Consider the following 15865-nt stretch of genomic DNA (forward strand, 5'->3'; position numbering starts at 1 on the left):
AGCTCACAGAGCTAGGCGCGAGGCTAGGCGTGGTGCAAACGTGAAGAGCTCCACGCTTGAAACGTAAAGACTGCAAACTCTGCATTTACAGGGGCAAAGACTGAAAACTCCACGCCTCCGCATTTCAAGTGTGGAGTTCTCCACGCACTCGGTTTCACAGTGGCGTCACAGCGTTACAGTGTTGTGTCACGACAAGCAAAACTTTGCCGGTCCCGCCAGCCCTTCTCACGGGCCGCTGCCGCCTTTTCGAACCGAAGTGCGAAGCGAAGCGCGGCGAGGCGCCCTTCCTATCTTTTCATCGTGCCAGCGGGCCGGCAGGGCGGCGTGGCACGGCGTGGCACGGCGTGGCACGGCGTGGCACGGCGTGGCAGCGCAAAAGGCAAAAACGGCATCATTCGGCCGCGCAGGCTGCCGTCTCTCTCGCACCGCTACGCTACGCTACGCCACGCCCAGCCGCTGCCGCGGGCTCCGCGTGCGAGAGAGACGGAGCGACGCCGCCGCTCCCACGCCGTGTCCGCCCACCCGGGCCGCTGCGGGGCACGCCGGGCACGCCGCCTGCCTGCTTGAGCAACGCCATTGTAATAACGCGAGGCAATGAAGCGCCACCACTGCCAATAGCGTTGTGCAAATAATAATCCGCTGCCAATAGTGCACCCGTCGTTATCGGCACGACTGCGCCGCGGCGACACGACACGGAGACGCCGCGCACGCCGCGCACCTGCGAGCCGCCAGCACACTCCATCCCGAGAGTCTCTCGTCGCTCTGTCTCTCTCGCACTCGTGGCGCGTCCCGCACAGGTGCGAGAGAGACAGCGACGACTCTCGGAATGAGTCTGCAAGCGCGTTGCGATGCAGGTGCACCGTGCAGCGGAGGAGGATTGGGGAAACGGGCTCTCTGCTGCCTCGCTCGCACCTACACGGGACGCCCTGCGAGTGCGAGAGAGGCAGGGCGACGAGGCATTACTGTGCCCGGCGGAGCGAGAAAAGCAGAGGATTCGAGGCGAAGGCTGATGCTGCTTGCCGTCGTCGTGCAGCCCTACAGGAGGAGCCCTACAGTGTGCGCCCCTCTCGTGCTTCGGGCCTGCAGCCTGCACTGCCTGTCTGCAGCCTCGCAAGCTTCGAACGGCGCAAGCGGCAAGGACGGCTTACAGTGCGGCACCGTGCGGCACGGAGCGAGCCAAGCACGAGGCGGCGCCCCCACAGTGTCGCGGAGTCCAGCATGTGGGCTCGGGGCGCTGCGGCACCGACGGCTTACAGTGCGGCACCGTGCGGCACGGAGCGAGCCAAGCACGAGGCGGCGCCCCCACAGTGTCGCGGAGTCCAGCATGTGGGCTCGGGGCGCTGCGGCACCGACGGCTTACAGTGCGGCACCGTGCGGCACGGAGCGAGCCAAGCACGAGGCGGCGCCCCCACAGTGTCGCGGAGTCCAGCATGTGGGCTCGGGGCGCTGCGACACCGCAAGATGATTCCGAGCATCGAGCATCGTCGCTCTGTCTCTCTCGCACTCATAGGGCGTCCCGTTTAGGTGCGAGAGAGACTCTCGGAATCAGTCTGCAGCGGCACGTCGCGGCCACGCCCTGTGCACGTCCTCGGCGGCCTTCGGCCTTCCGCACGACCTGCCGGGCCACGCCGGGCCACGCCGGGCCTGCCTCGGAGACGTCGAGGGCGGACAAAGGGCGGACGAGGGGTGGCGCGGGGTGGCGAGGGGCGCGCCGTGCCTACACGACCTACATACGAAGCGACCGTGCAGGGCGTGCAGGGCGTGCAGGGCGTGCAGTGCACCAGGGCCACGGATCAAAGGGACGACAAGCAGGGCGGGCAGGGCGCAGGGCCAGGGCCTCAGCGGGATGGACAAAGGACGAGAACAAGTGCGCTGGGCAAGGCCCTGGCCTCTGACCTGGCGCTTTTACGCCGATCGTGAAGGAAGGGTTCTTTGATGTTTAGGAACACCGTGTCGAGCACGGCGCCGAGGACGGCGCCGAGGACGGCGCCGAGGACGGCGCCGAGGACGGCGCCGAGGACGGTGTCACTGAGGCCCTCCTTCGCCTCCGTAAAGCGCACCGGGGGGCGCACCGCGACAGCCACGCCGTTTAGCGCAACCAATTTGCCGCACGAAGAGGGCGTGTCGGCCCGTCCCGGCCCGCCAGTGTACACACCGGCCGGCGCGCGGAGCCGCGAAGCAGCGAAGCAGCGAAGCAGCGCAGCCATAGCCAGGCCCTACTTTTATACCGCAATTATTGGCCGTGTGGCCACAGACTTGCATGCCTTGCCCGTCTTGCCTCCGTCCTCAGGTTTCGGCAGACCGATTCCGAGAGTGGGCGCTCTGTCTCTTTCGCACCTGTACAGGACGCCCCATGAGTGCGAGAAGGACAGAGCGACCATAACGACTCTCGGAATCAGTCTGCAGCCCCCCTCCCCCTTTCCCAAGTCCCAGAGGTCGCGGCGAGCGCGCCGCGCCATTTCGCCCACGGCCAAACGGCCAAATAATGATGCATTTCCATATCGGGGCAAGCGGACGACGTCGGCGTCCCCTCTTACCTCGCAGAGAAAGCACAGTGCAGCGGCCTACCTCCAAGGAGTACGCAGAAAGGGCGGTCGAAGACGGGAAACGACACGCCCCCGCCCGCCCGCCGCGACCAGCTCAGGTCTCAGGTCCGCGATGACACCGTCGATAAATGATGACTCCGCGGCCGCGTGGAGCATGCTGCGATGCCAAGCATGCAGACGGCTTGCGCAGGCGGCCGAAAATCTAGACGCGTCTTGAGGTATAGAGTCGGTAAACAGGGCTCGAACCGAAACCTGTGACCCCACCAATGGATTGCTCTCCGAACGAGGAATCCATTGGAGGGGCCACACGTTCGGTTTGAGTCCCATTTAGCGACTCTAGACCAGCCGACCGCACCACTCCGGCAAACGCCGCCTTGGATGGAGACTATAGCGTTTTGCCGTTTCGAAATTATCAACTCGCCCACACCCTTGCGAATTACCGCCGCCCCTTTCGACTGTTTCCCCTGGGGCATGGACAGCATGGTGGTGCTGGTGCCCGCTGGCATGGGCAAGGGCAGTTGCCTCGTCGACAGCGTCACCAGGGAATTCCCTTTTGTACTCTGGATCGCCACATGTGTATCTTTTCTTGTAGTCGCCACCGGGTTGCTGCTGCTGGGCGGGCGCTCCACGGCCTTCCTGGACGCCCTGGCCCCTCTCTTGGCGCAGGCCGGGTCGCTGGTCGACAGGGACGCGCGCCGCCCGTTGCTGGGCAGCTGGCTGCTCGTCTGCGTCGTCCTGTCGGCCGCTTACACGGGAAACTCCTGTCCGAGCTCTTCGTCAAATGCGCCTCTAGTGAAATCCAAAGTCTGAAGGAACTGGCTGAATCAAATCTTACTGTGTATGTTCAACCCGGAGTAGTGAATGAACACCTCTTTTTCCCCGGCATGGTAACTCATCCACTACAATGGGCCTTGTTGCAAGAGTACTTGGATGCCGTGGCCAACCGAACGGCCGCCATCGCAGTGGTAGAGTCTGCGCTTCCGTTCTTGCAGCTTGGTAAGTTAAAAGGCACGCACAAGTTGAAAGCACCGCGACACCAGCCTGTTCATGGCAAAGAAGGGTTTGCCTGCAGCAGAACTCTTTGGAATAACGTTGGGTCCATTTTACTCGGCTGGTCTCGGCCCCTTGATAGTGAACAGGTTTGAGAACGTGAAGGACACTCGCCAGTACGTCGCCGAGCGAGAGACGGCCTACCAGGCACCCAGCGCCACTCCGCTGACCATGGCCCAGCTCAAGGTGTGCTTCGTGCTGCTGGCCGGCGGCCTCCTCGCCGCGACGGTGGTCTTCACCGGTGAGCTTCTAGTGTCCCGGATGCAGAGGCGCCGCCACCTCGCCCTGATGAAACAGAAGGAAGCACATGCTTCCACTTGATCCCGGAGGGGTGACCCGAGGCACGACGGGGTCTCCTGTTACTTTGTTCAAGGACGTAGTGTGAAGGTTGTAGATGAAACACCCCCAGCAATTACATCACCAAACGTGCGAGCGCCAGTCTAAAAAGTTCCTTGAGACGGACGAAGGGGAACTTCCCTGCTCCGAGTAGGGTCCCCTTCGCCGGTCTCACGTCTGCTTCTGTACCGTCGGCCATATTCAGCCTTCATTGGCTTTCAAGTTGTCACTAGAATCATCAACGACCCAGCTGCCCAAGACAATTTTCACTGCTTGGGCCCTTCGGAACTTTCCACGAGTGGTCTAAGCCTTCTTTGCAGCAAATTATTAGTGCGCGGCGAGTTTACAATAGGAGGGGAAGAGTGGCGGTAGCCCCGTGCTTCACGAGGCCAATCACCAAACCCTAGACACACAACAACGCCCTTTGTGGCCCCTGGAAGTGGTGGCACTCTATAGGTTTTCAGTCGAGATAAGGGAGTTGAAAGGCCTGACGCAGTTCACTTCAGGATGGGCGTCCACCGAGGACTGACGTGTTTCGCCCTACGCGTCGCGCTGCTCGTCGCGGTGCTGCTGGTCCCAACCAGGGCGCTGCCTGCGACCTGGAACCCCATCACACGGAGCAACAAGGCCATGACCGTGGACAGCGAGGCACGGTTCATCCGCGACTTGCTCAAGCCGGTCCTGCTGCGCACCGGACATTCGCCTCCTGAACTGGTCATCATGGGAAGGCCGCGGTGGCTGGACGCCTTCCTGGGCCTGCAGAACGCAGCAGCCGTGCTGCTGTGGCCGAGGCCGACTGGGCCCTGGCCGTCCCCGAGGGCGAAGGTTTTCCTCTCGCAGCTTAGTTTGATTGTTGTGGTCGCCGAGGACGAAGCGTCAGACCTGATCGCGGTACTGAAAAACATGAGCGGTCCCCTTCCCACTCGGATGCTGCTCTGGACGGAACATAACCAAGCCACCACACAGAAAAAACTTGACAAAATAGCAGCTAGCTCCGATTGGCTTAGGTACATGAGGGTTATACTCATTACCCGAGATGCTAGGCACGGTCCAACCTCGTACTTGTACCATTTGGGGCCCAAGAATGATTTCGGCAGTGCCCGTCAAGCTGAGAGACTTCGGGTACGTGACATCACAAAGTACTATGCACCATGCTACTTCCTCGGCAATGCTTCGGAAAACGACTTCGTGTTTTATAATTTCAAGTACGATAACTTGTTTTCATCTATGTTGAAGAGGTACAGTGAGACTGTTGTTCGGAACCGTGACATGAGGGTAGAAAACAATTTGGGAACTTGGGACAGTACTACAATGTATTGTCGCTTCGGCGTGATCAATTCGGCAACTCCATTGAGGATTACCAACGCCCCGTACGATTCCTTCCCCTGGGGCATGGACAGCATGGTGGTGCTGGTGCCCGCCGGGATGGGCAAGGGCAGCTGCCTCGTCGACAGCGTCACCAGGGAATTCTCTCCATTACTCTGGGTCGCCACAGCGTTGGCCCTCCTAGTTGTTGCCACCGGGCTTCTTCTCTTAAGAGGACGCTCAACGGCCTTCCTGGACGCCCTGGCCCCTCTCGTGGCGCAGGCTGGGTCGTTAGTGGACGGCGACGGGCACCGCTCGTTGCTGGGCAGTTGGCTGCTTGTCTGCGTCGTCCTTTCGTCGGCATACACTGGTAAACTCCTGTCCGAGCTCTTTGTCAAATGCGCCTCTAGTGAGATCCAAAGTCTGGAAGAACTAGCTGAAACTAATCTTACTGTGTACCTTCAATCCGGAGTCGGAGTGGATGAGGACTGCCATTTTTGCGGCAAAGCAGCTCGTGTATTACACTGGGAGTTATTGCAAGAGTACATTGACGCCGTGGCGAACAGAACAGCCGCCATCGCAGTGACAGGTATCACCCTTCCGTTTCTGCAGCTAAGTAAAATGAAAGGAACGCACCAATTCCGCACAGGTGGACAGTTCATCACCAGCGTTTTTCTTGCCAAGAGAGGATCGCCCGTAGCAAAAGACTTTCGGGCAGCAATGGGTCGATTTCACTCGGCTGGTCTCGGCCCCTCAACAGTGAACCGGTTCGAATACGTGAGGGACACCCGCCAGTACGTCGTCGAGAGAGAGGCGGCCTACGAGGCTCCCAGCGCCACTCCGCTGACCATGGCCCAGCTCAAGGTGTGCTTCGTGCTCCTGGGCGGCGGCCTCCTCGCCGCGACGGTGGTCTTCGCCGGGGAGCTCCTGGTGTTCCGGATGCAGAGGCGCCGCCACTCCACCACTGTGCGTGAGTATATTCACACACACCCCATTCAAGCAGCAAATAATTTCACGTGAACCTGGAAGGATTGCCCGAGACAAGACGGTGTCTTCCTTTGTTACACTGTCAAAGGACGTAGTGTGCGCTTGTTAGGTCCACAAATAACGTTACGGAAAGAAGGCCACAGATAAAAACACCCTCATCCCTTTTTACCACAAAATGTGCGAGGGTTGGTGTTAAAAGGTGCCTGGGTGGGAAACGGTATTTCCCTTAGAGCGCTACGAGTAGGTAATTTCCCTGGCTTGTCCCAGGGATGGGTCAGCACCGTCAGCAATATTAGGGCCTCATCGATTTTCAACACGTCACTCAACCCATCAATAACCCAGTAGCCGACGAAAATTTGCACTGCTAAGGTCCTTCGGAGCCATGCACGTGTCGCCTAAGCCTTCTTGGCAGCCAATCGTTCGTGCACGGTGAGTTTACAAAAGGAGAGGAAGAGTGGCGGCAGCCCCGTGCTTACCACGAGGGCCATTACGAAGCCCCGGGCAAACAAAATTGTTGCCCCAGTAAGTTGTGGCCGTCTTTCAGTTCTCAGTCGAGATAAGGATGCGAAAGGCCTGACGCAGTTCACTTTAGGATGGGCGCCCCTCGGGGACTGACGTGTCTGGCGCTACTCGTCGCGGTGCTGCTGGTCCCAACTAGAGCGCTGCCTGCGACCTGCGACTCCTGGAACAACGCCATGACCGTGGACACCGAGGCGCGTTTCATCTACAACTTGCTCGAACCGGCCCTGCTGCGCACCGGGCCGTTCCCTCCTCAACTGGTCGTCATGGGAACGCCGCGGTGGCTGGACGCATTCCTGGGGCTGCAGGACGCAGCGTCCGTGCTGCTGAGGCCGAGGCCAACGGGGCCCTGGCCGTCCCGGCAGATCCTTGCTGTCCTGTCGGAGCCAAGTGCAATCCTTGTTGTCGCAGAAAACAAGGCGTCAGACCTGGTCGCAGTTATGAAGGACATGAATCAACCAATTCCCAGCCGGACGTTGCTCTGGACGGAACACGTAGAAGCCTCGACACAGAAAAATCTTGACGAAATCGCAGATAGCTCCTATTGGTTAAAGTTCATGAGGGTTATGCTCATTGCAGGAGACTCCACTTACGGTTCAAGCTTGTTCTCTTACAAATTCGTGTCTCAGAATTCCGACGGTGCATTCCTTTCTATTGAAAGATTTTGGGTACTTGACCATGCTGCATTCTACGCGCCATGCTACTTCCTGGGCAACGCTTCGAAAAACAGCACCCTGTTCTACAATTTTAAGGAACACAACATTTTTACATCTATGATAAGAAGATTCAGTAAGACCGTTGTTCGGAACGGTACGATCCACGTTGAAAACAATACGGGGACTTGGCTTGAAACTGCATCGTCTTGCGCTTTTGACATTATGAACACGGCCACCCCGATGCGGATAACGACTTCGGTTCCTTTCGATTCCTTCGCGTGGGGCATGGACAGCATGGTGGTGCTGGTGCCCGCCGGGATGGGCAAGGGCAGCTGCCTCACCGACAGCGTCACCAGGGAATTCTCTCCATTACTCTGGGTCACCACGGCGTTGGCCCTCCTAGTTGTTGCCACCGGGTTTCTTCTCCTAAGAGGACGCTCCACGGCCTTCCTGGGCGCCCTGGCCCCTCTCGTGGCGCAGGCTGGGTCGCTAGTGGACGGCGACGGGCGCCGCCCGTTGCTGGGCAGTTGGCTGCTTGTCTGCGTCGTCCTTTCGTCGGCATACACTGGTAAACTCCTGTCCGAGCTCTTTGCCAAATGCGCCTCTAGTGAGATCCAAAGTCTGGAAGAACTAGCTGAAACTAATCTCACCGTGTACGTCGATTCCGGAGTAGTATTGAGTAGCGACCTACCCGGCATGGCACTCAAAACACTACACTATGAGACAACGCAAGAGCACTTGGACGCCGTGGTGAACCGAACTGCCGCCATCGCAGTGACAGAGACTTCTCTCCCGTTTCTGCAGCTAGGTAATCTGAAAGGCACGCACAAGTTAAACACACCTGCACAGTTCATCACCGGCCTCTTCGTGGGCAAGAAGGGGTCACCAGTCGCTAAAGCTTTTGCGACAACTTTGGGTCGATTTTACTCGGCTGGTCTCGGCCCCTCGACAGTGAACCGGTTCGAGGACGTGAGGGACACCCGCCAGTACGTCGTCGAGAGAGAGGCGGCCTACCAGGCACCCAGCGCCACTCCGCTGACCATGGCCCAGCTCAAGGTGTGCTTCGTGCTGCTGGCCGGCGGCCTCCTCGCCGCTACGGTGGTCTTCACCGGGGAGCTTCTAGTGTCCCGGATGCAGAGGCGCCGCCACTGCGCCGCCTCTCGGTTGCAGCGAGCCACCGAAGAATTAAGCTTAGGGAAGTATCTGAATTCTGTCAAACCAAGTGTGGAGAACTCTACACCTTTGGTGCGGAGGTATTCTCTACACCTGGGGCGTGTGGAGTTTGAGTATCACGAATAGCCCACCAGCCAGGCTGGGGTTAACCGTTACGCACCCTAGGCTCCGACTTTGCGTGCTTCCAGATTTTTGTCTGGAAGTTTAGTCCGACTTTCGATCAGTCAGAAGTTCTTGCGTAGCCACTGACTTCAGAATTATCAAAGCAAAAATGTAACTCAGTTAAGACTAAGTCAGTTAGTAATAGTTTACAGTACGTTCACAACGTTGGTTTCGATTTGTTCCCACGTCACCGTTTGTTTGTTTTTGCCCAATTCATATCTTACACGAGTTTTGAAGTATATATATGCTAGTTTTAGATCACTTTAGAAGTTCTAACAAAAGTCTTTGTTTTGAATAAAATTGACAAGGCACTCATTTCGTAACATAGTCCACTTAGTTCTGTTTCGTAATCAATGCACCGGTCACCTTTCACGGTATTTGTTTGCACACTAGCGTTGGTTTTTTATTGCACGCTTAAAACTTTACGAAGTATTCTGAGCATAAGGTACAAACTATTGAGTTTGTCATGCGAAAAAATAGTTCATAAATTACGAAGTTTGTAAGCTTAAATATGCACAAAATACTTTGTTATAACAAGCTACTACCTTGTAAGGCTCAAAATAGTTTGTAAGGTTTCCAGAGTGTGGAATAATTCGTCGTATTTACGTAGAAAATACTAGAGACTGGCACATGAAGTTCACACAAAACTTGTGTTTTCCTAAGCCCAGGAACTGTTTTCCGAAAAGCCTCTTCGGGATTCCCACTGCACCACAGTCCTATGATGAATAAACTGCGACGCCGAAAACTGTTACTTCTGGGATGTGACAACGAAATGAATCAGTGTTCTTCTGCACGTTTGTGCTCACTCATACGAATTGAATTCACTCATGAAATGCAACGTGTGATTTTTCCAACGAGAATAAAATCAAATTGTTTATCTTGTTTTGAATGTTCATGGCGCAATTACCTCGGCGCTTTTTCTATCTGACAATTTTAAAGTGTGCAGCCAAACCACAATTGATCCAAACTTCGCGTCTACCAAAATTCGACCGCCTGGCTTCACTGGCTGGCCGAAGCCGGGCACAGGGATGGGCCGACCTTTCACTTGGACTGGCCAGCAGACTGCAGAGTCGGTCTCGTCTCTCTCGCACACATGGGGCGTCCCCTATAGATGTGAGAGACGAAAAAGACTCGGAATCAGTCTGAAGGTTCGCGAGGCAGTCGAGCTTGCAGGCCGCGTCGAGCACGGCTTGGCCAACAACGCCCCATGGCGTACGGCGGTACGGCCCCTGTCCCACCTGTTCCCACATTGTGGACCGGACGGCCTCGGCGCAGCTAGCACTACAACCAGAGAGCCGCAGCCTCGGCAGATGCTAGCACTGCGTCTAGAGGGCCTCGGCAGACGTTAGCACTACATCTAGGACGCCACAGCTCGAACGACAGAGCTGAGCATTAGGGCTAGAGAATCCTCGACAGACGCAAGCACTAGAACTAGAAAGTCCTTGGCATACGCTAGCACAAGACAGTCCCCGACGGCCGATCTTGGATGCGCAGCGCGTCTGGCGCGAGACAGTCGAAATTACTGTAATTTACTACTATGGAGTTTATGAGCTCCTACCCCCGCGACTCACCAGGACGGATTTTCAGTGGCTTCGATCCAGCACGGCCCGCACGGAAGCAACAACCCCAGGGAATGTTCCGAAGATGTGCCCCCCCCCCCTTCCTTTCCCCCGGAGCGGCGGCGGTGCGGTCGACGCGCGGACGCAGACACTCACGAGTACACGTGTACCTGTAACCTGCCTCGCCGGCCCGCGTCACAACAAACCCGGTCCGTGTGTGTGTGTGTATGTATGTGTATATGTGTGTGTGTGTGTGTGTGTGTGTGTGTGTGTGTGTGTGTGTGTGTGTGTGTGTGTGTGTGATGGGTGCGGGAGGTGCGGTCCCGGCCTCGGCGTGCCTCGAGGTGGCGTCCGTGTGTCCGTTCGTCCGCCCGTCCCATAAGAGTCCCACGACCTTCGGCAAGCCCAGCGTGGCCCAGCGTGGCCCAGCGTGGCGGGCGGCCCCTCTCCTACCGCCTCCTCTTGGCCAAGCGCCCGCGGCCAGCCAGCCTGCCCATAGGCCCCCTTCCGCCCCATCAGGTGGTGACGCGCCGCCGCCAGCCAGCCAAAATCGGCCGCGGCGCCGCGCCTTGGCGGGGAATCGAACCCACGGCCGGCGCAGCGGCATTTCGTCAGGCCGAGCAGCGCGCACTCGTCTCGTCGCGGCATGTGCGTCCGAAAAGGCTGTCCACTGTCGCAGACTGCCGCTGGAGACATTCCAGTGGCGATCTTGTTTCCGCGTTGTTCCAGACCGCCCGCAGTTCGGCTCGGAGTCGTTTCCGCCCGTCACTCTGTCTCTCTCGCACTCGTGGGCGCCCCGTGTGGGAGCGAGAGAGACCGAGCGGCGAGGAAAGTCTCTCGGAGTCGGTCTGCAGGCCGCGGGCCGTGGGACCCGGAAGGACTGGAGCGGCTGGAGCGGCAGGTCGGCTGGACCATCGCCACTTCCCGACCAAGTCCAGCCGCTCCAGCCGCTCCGTGGACCGCGCTCACCGACCGGCAGTGGCGATTTCGATCGGGCCTCGCCAAGCGCCACCACTCTGCGGCGGGGGACACGGGGGACCCCCTCCCCTTTCACACCCGCGATGGTAGGGTTGCCAACAAACAACGACAAGAAAACATGATGTCGCGCGACTTACTGGGGATGGGACTCGAGCGCCGCTTATCTGAAAGCAGAGAAGAAGAATCGTTTAGGACTGTACCGACATTGCTCGGCGCGGCTCGGCGTGCGAAACACACACAAACACACAGCGCGGCGTCGCCGCAGCATTGTTCTCCAAGAGGAAGGGGTCACTCATTGTCCTTCAGCGAGTTTGATTGAGGCTGCGGTGTGTGCCTTGCCGCTTCATCAGTCGCAGCGGCCAGGCCGGCGAGTCCCACACCTGTGAGTACACTCCCAATTCTCTGCTGAGGAATGCCGCGCAGTCACAAAGCCATCATAATAATGTGAAATTTCCTCGAAGAAACAGGTCATAAGTTACTGAAAACCCTTCATTCACTACCTTGGTTGCGCTGTTATAATACTACGATTTTTGTTCGTATTACGAAGAACTCTGTAGGGTCACGAGGCGCACTTCACCAGCATAAGATCCATTATCAACTCGACTGAACTCGCCTTGGTTTTCGTTAGGCACATAACACACTAGTCTAGCACCGCGTGAAGTCGTCGTCAGACAAAGCGACTAAAACTGCACACGTGATCTGAATGAGGCATTTTGCGCGTGCACGAGTACACAGCTCCGGCACACCTGTTGTTGCCTCGCAGGGAGTGGCGGTATTCCACGAAGCAGATGACGGACGCACGCTCCAGAAATACTCCAGCAGTGCTCCAGCAGTGCGACACAAGTCGGCCGGATGAACGTCACACGCTGCTATCTGGCGAGAGAGAGAGAGAGGAGGGGAGGGAGGGAGGGAGGGAGGGAGGGGGAGGGAGGGAGGGAGGGAGGGGGAGGAGAGAGAGAGAGAGAGAGAGAGAGAGAGAGAGAGAGAGAGAGAGAGAGAGAGAGAGAGAGAGAGAGAGAGAGAGAGACAGAGAGAGCACCATTTTCCGTCCGAAAGAACGCCCTTCCGGCCGCGGCCCGGTCCGCGCTACGCTGCGTCGCGTCGCGTGCACAGCCGGTACAGCCAAAACGAGAAAGGGAAAAGATGCGGCTTCACGCTTCGGTTGCGGAGTCGGAGGATGGCATTGAAGAGCCGTGGCCATTGTCTGTGACGACACTGTTTAGTGTGTGATCAGTGGGCAGTGGCGTGCACATGAGACCTCATCAAGTGCTCACTTTGGTGCTTGACAGCAAAGTCGGCCAACGAGGAAGCTCGACACTACTCTGGAGGTGGCGGGCTGCGCAAACTGTAAAGTACCGTCATAGGGGCTCGGCGTGGAAGGAGTGAGGGGGAGGGGGCCCTTTCCTCGCTCCCTTGCCTCAAGCTGCCAATATCACACTTGCCCCGTGGAAATTGGCAATTATTATCGGTTTACTTGCCCCCATCCCTCTGACTTGCTTCCCCAAGGCCATTTCTGGATCCGTCACTCGGCAGAGACGTGAACAGCGTTACTGTACTTCATCTGAAAGTTCCCAGTTGCAAACCGTCAGCGCCGTGAGGCCAGACAGCTTCCACGAAACGCCGACACCGGCGACAACAACCCGGTAGCAGCAATAACAAGCTGGAAATATCAGCATTCATTCATTCATTCATTCATTCATTCATTCAACCAGTCTTGCATTCAACCAGTCATTCATTCAAACAGTCATTTATTCAACCAGTCATTCATTCAACCAGTCATTCATTCATTCATTCATTCATTCAACCAGTCATTCATTCATTCATTCAACCAGTCATTCATTCATGCATTCAACCATGCATTCATTCATGCATTCATTCATGCATTCATTCATGCATTCATTCATTCATTCATTCATTCATTCATTCATTCATTCATTCATTCATTCATTCATTCCAGTCGGCTTTTCCGGTCGGCTTTTCCGGTCCACGGGGTTGCGCGTCGCAAACAGCCCGCCGCGAGGGCAGCGCGAGGGCGCCAGAAAGGGGCGCCAGAAAGGGGCGCCGCGAAGAACAAAGAGGAGAAGGAAGAGGCGCCACCGGAATGCTCCAGCCCTCTACAGTGTAGCGGTGGCGCCGCGATGGCATAGCGTCTAGCGGGGGCTCCGGAAGGCAGCCGAGCCAGCCCTGCGAAGGGGCCGTGCCGAGCCGCAACAGGTGCCAATGCACTTTGGCACCTGCAGCGGGCATGGCGGGCATAGCGTGCACAGCGTGCTCATTCATCAGACCAAAAGGGCTGCCGGGGTCTCCATTTTGATGTTTATGTTGTTGTTTCGATTTCTTTCTGAGATGCGGAAAGGCACTGTATGCAACACAGTCCTGCCCGCGGTTTATAGGCTGCGTTTTCAAATTGTCACACTCGACAGGTGGTAAATCTTTACTACTGCACAGCAGAATGGATTCCGAGGGTCGTTTTCGTCGCTGTCTCTCTCAAACCCATACGCGACGCCGCGCGAGTGCGAGAGAGACGGAGCGACGAAAACGACTCTCGGAATGAGGCTGGTGTAAATCAAGGCGCCGGCGCGGTCAGAGCAAGCAACAGTTAAATAAAAGGTATCCAACAACTATCGGTCGTTGTGGCGAAACACACGCACGGTGCCGATGCCTCCGATACAGGTTGGCCTGGCCCTGCCCGGCTACGCCCGGCTTGCCCCACAGGCCAGCCCAAAGGCTAGCCTGCCAGCGGGGCTTCGGCACACTGTCAAAAATAGCTGTCATTTATATAATACACCAGGATAACGTTTCCGGCGCATGAAAATAATGCCTTGGCATCACTTGAGAAAATGGTGACATCACTAATCGATGGAACGTCCACCAAAACGCCTTAATCATAGCATGTTTGTGACAACAATGTCAGTCAATGACACTGTCATAAGGAAAATAGCCCTGAAATGGTCGTCAATCGACATTTGTAACTTCCAAAAAGGGACATTGTGGGCGCCACCAGGTCGGCCACGGCCCGCGGGACAACTGCTGGACTGATTCGGCACAGGCAGCTTTCTCTGTCTCTCTCGCACCCAGAAGAACCGACGCCGCATGGAGTGTGTGCGAAAGAGAGAGAGCGAGCAGGCAGCACAGTTCGGACTCGGCCTGGCGTACCTGCCGTGCCTCGCTGTACCAGGTTGGCGGCGGGCCTAACCGAGCAGGCCGCCTGGCCGCCAGGCCGCCAACGATACGGCCAGCTGATCGTATTATGTTATGGAAATGAACCGCCACGCCACGCCACGCCACGCCACGCCACGCCACGCCACACCACGCCACGCCACGCCACACCACGCCACACCACGCCACGCCACGCCACACCACGCCACGCCACACCACGCCACGCCACGCCGCGCCACGCCGCCAATAGACGCGTTCTACTGGACAAACAAGAATAACAAAATAGTACGTACTGCCTGGTTGGCATCCAAACTAAATACCGTGACGAATCAACTGCTAGTTCTAGTGATTTTGACGAGCGCATTTTCACAGGGCGGAACTTCTAAATTTCTACCTGTGGCTTACAGTTTCCCTTGCAGGAAAATATCTCATTGTAAATTCGTGACAAAAGCTGGAGGTTTGTTGCGCGCAGCCCTCGAAGGCCGTAACTCATTCTGCTCACGTGACCGAACAAGTCTTTTTTTTCGCTTCTTTTTTTCCGTGCCCTGAACCATTAACGGCGGTACCTGGGTACCGGTTACGAGCGTTAAATCACGCCGTCGGGCCGCCGGGCCGTCAGCAGGACAGCGCGTGGAAGAGTTCAAGCAGCCGGACACGGAGGGGCAACCATGCACTCCGGACAGACTCAACTCCATGCCGCCGAGTCTGACGCGTCTACATTGCGCGACAGGGTAATAGACGTATAGAAGTCGGGTCACTGGTTTTGAGAGTGCGCAACCCCTCGGTGGTCTCAGCGGGCACAGCGGGGCACCCACTGTCGTTGCGCTCCGCCTTGCCAGCGCGGCCAGCGCCGCCAGACCACCCGCCGACCTTTGAGACGGCGCCGCTGGACTGCCATGCTCGCTGCCATCGGAGGGAGGGCTGCATGTGCAACCAGTGTGCAACCAGGGGACAATGCTCCGCGGGGCGGGCCAGCCAAATGCCAAGGCGGCAAGCAGCCAGCGCCAAAACCAACTCCGCGACGACGAGATGAACAGAACAAAGTCTCTAAAAGCCGTCGGGTGTCGAACCCCGGTCCTCTGGCACGACGCCGGGCGCCGCCGGGCGCCGCCCAGGCCGGGAATAACCTGCAGCAGGCGTAAATGCACGAGGTGTCCCTGTCTCTCTCGCACCCGTGGCGCGTCCCGAAGGGGTGCGAGAGAGACAGAGCGACGTTCGGAGCCAAACGCGACGCGTGCGCCTGGCCCTCGGCCCGGCCGGCCGCTTTCCCCGCGCGCGAGTGAGAGGGGGGTGGCGGGGAAAGAGAGAGAGAGACAGAGACGGCACAGGGCGACATGCACATCATGACATCCTGCGCGCCGCGAAAGGACGCTGTTCGTTTCTTTTGGCGCCTCGCTTTTGTTGGAGGCGAGTCAAGTCGGCCGCCGCCACTTCT

General features: G+C 57.7%; 1 protein-coding gene across 1 annotated transcript in view; it reads right to left on the reverse strand.

Annotated features, from left to right (window-relative positions):
• LOC117650974 (guanine nucleotide exchange factor for Rab-3A-like) overlaps positions 1–15865 on the reverse strand; it is a 53543-nt gene that overhangs the window by 22539 nt on the left and 15139 nt on the right. Inside the window, exon 2 of the mRNA XM_034394649.1 lies at positions 11409–11435. The gene's annotated coding sequence lies outside the window, so the exon portion shown is untranslated. The remainder of the gene's footprint in view (positions 1–11408; positions 11436–15865) is intronic.

The sequence above is a fragment of the Thrips palmi genome, unplaced genomic scaffold, assembly GCF_012932325.1.
Source record: "Thrips palmi isolate BJ-2018 unplaced genomic scaffold, TpBJ-2018v1 HiC_scaffold_5, whole genome shotgun sequence".
Lineage (NCBI taxonomy): Eukaryota > Metazoa > Arthropoda > Insecta > Thysanoptera > Thripidae > Thrips > Thrips palmi.